The sequence below is a fragment of the Tamandua tetradactyla genome, chromosome 7, assembly GCF_023851605.1.
Source record: "Tamandua tetradactyla isolate mTamTet1 chromosome 7, mTamTet1.pri, whole genome shotgun sequence".
In the NCBI taxonomy this organism is placed as follows: Eukaryota; Metazoa; Chordata; class Mammalia; order Pilosa; family Myrmecophagidae; genus Tamandua; species Tamandua tetradactyla.
This window is the reverse complement of record NC_135333.1, coordinates 79296091-79298529: the sequence shown is the minus strand read 5'-3', so window position 1 is coordinate 79298529 and position 2439 is coordinate 79296091. Positions and strand designations below refer to the sequence as shown.

The following is a 2439-nucleotide window of genomic DNA, read 5'->3' as shown; positions in this document are numbered from 1 at the left end:
GCTTTTAATTAGGGGAATTTATTAAGTTGCAAGTTTACAGTTCTAAGGCCATGAAAATGTCCAAAATTAAAGCAAGGTGATAAAAATGTCCACTCTAAGGCATCCAGGAAAAGGTACCTTGGTTCAAGAAGGTTGATGGCATTCAGGGTGTCTCTGTTAGCTGGAAAGGTACATGGCGAGATCTGCTAGCATTCTCTTCAATGGCTTCCCTGGGACTCTGTCCATTCTGTTGTATCTGTTGGTCCTGGTAGCCCTGGTGGCTCTAAGGCTTTTTCCAAAATGATTCCCTCCATTTTGGAAAAATGACTCCAGTAAGCAACCCATCTTGAATGGGCGGAGACAATCTTCATGGAAACCATCTGATCAAAAGTTACCACCTACAATTGGGTGGGTCACATCTTCATGGGAAAAATAAAAAAGCTCCCAGAGAGCAATTTGGAATGAGGATTAAAGGACATGGTTTTTCTGGGGTCTGCAACAGATTCAAACTGGTACAGTCAGTAACCTGGAAGGGATTATAAACTTATTCATCATCTTCTTTGAGACCAACAGTGCTTCATACACACATCTAAACACAAAGTTGACAAAGATTTAGTAATCTTCTTAAAATTCTTTAAGCTATAAAACAGAGAACAGGTACCAGAAAATGGAAAATTAGACCATCCATAGCTAGTCTCACTACTATCTAGCTTCAGCTTTAAGCTTTCAAACTTGATCTTCCTTTAATATCAAATTACTTATAATATGTATTATATAAGGTTCTTTGTTTGCAAGCAAACAGAATACAATCTGATTAATTTAAGCAAAAACAGAATCTAGAGTTAGAGTTCTGGATTAATTAATACAAATCTCACAGAAGATGTCTATTCCCTCTAGAAAGATGGCATCAAATGAGTCAGTACCAATATAAACCACTATTTGTTTTCATATGCCTGCTCAAGATTTAAATTCCCAGAATAGAGAAGAGCAAGTTAACTCATTTTATGTCAATAGCTCACATTTTTCTCCATTTCTACTACCAGTGGATGAACCACATGGCCAGGGAGAGTGAGATAGATTGACTGGCCCATGTCTTTAGCCCAGAAACTGAGATCTATAACCTGAAGGAGAGGAGAGAAAACATACTGGCAAACAAAAGCAAGAACTTCTATACCTATTACATAGTTCCCAACTTCATGCAATTCCCACCAGTCTTCACTAGAATGCAAACAACAGGTTACTTCCTCTGTTCCAATAATACATTAGATGCAGTTTTATCCTAGCACAGAATTAATCATTTTGACATTTTCTATGTACACACCAGTTTCCACAACCATTCTTTAAACCTAAGGTTTCCCTCAATGGTTATACAAGATTAGACCAATTTCCTTCCTTCCTTCCTTCCTTCCTTCCTTCCTTCCTTCCTTCCTTCCTTCCTTCCTTCCTTCCTTCCTTCCTTCCTTCCTTCCTTCCTTCCTTCCTTTCTTAATTCCTTCCTCCCTCCTTCTTCCCTTCCTTCCTTCCTCCCTCCCTCCCTCCCTCTCTCTTCCTTCTTTCCTCCCTCCCTTCCCCTTTTTTCTCCTAATGCCCACATGACGTTTCTCTCTCTCTGCACTAACTGAGTAGGCCCAGGTGGCATATGAACATCTATATATTTTTAAAAATTCTACAACCAAATATGATACACAATTAGAATTTTAAACTGCTACCATAAAAATTTTAAATATAGAGACTATACTTTAGTCAATTTTTTAAGTCTCTAGCATTTAGCAGAGAGCAAACCCACAACAGAAACTCAATAAGTACTCCTATTGTCCTATAAGATGCTCTTAGGCAATACACAGTAGTTCATTCTTAACAGGGTAGAGATGGAGTCAAAGTATCAAGAAGGGTATTAGAATATATAATCCCAGTTACAGTGTTACATTTTTACTGTTGTTTTTTTCTTATGATCTACAGAAAATCACACTACTCAAAATCTTCTTGACTGGGGGTGCAAGGGTAGTTCAGTGGTAGAATTTTTGCCTGTTATGTGGGAGGCCCAGGTTCAATTCCTGGTCCATGCACTTTCAAAAAAAACAAACAACAAAGTTCAACAAAATGGTGCTGCAATAACAGGATGCTCACATGAAAAAATAATGAAATGTGACCCTACCATATTGCATATAAAAAAAATCTTCTTGCAAGTTTAGGGCAATATATAAGAAATCTTGGGGAAATAAACATTTTTATATTCTAAAATTGGAAATGGTATTACAACAAATAAAACAGTTGAGGTATGCTAATTTATGGACAACAAAAATAAATAAGAGAAAATTTCCTCTAATCTTTTTCATTGTAACTGGAAAAATAAAACTCCTCCAAAAAATGGCAAGGAGGGACTTATTATCTTCCTTTCATAAATGGTTATGTCAAAATGAAAAGAGAGGAAATGAGTTTAACAAGTTGTGCTAGTTTGCT

At 36.8% G+C, this 2439-nt stretch overlaps 1 non-coding gene across 1 annotated transcript; it reads left to right on the top strand.

The window, feature by feature from the left end:
- Window positions 1–1974: 1974 nt before the first annotated feature.
- TRNAN-GUU (transfer RNA asparagine (anticodon GUU)) lies at window positions 1975–2045 on the top strand. The gene has a single exon. It is a non-coding gene; the product is annotated as a tRNA-Asn (tRNA).
- The last annotated feature ends 394 nt before the right edge of the window (window positions 2046–2439 follow it).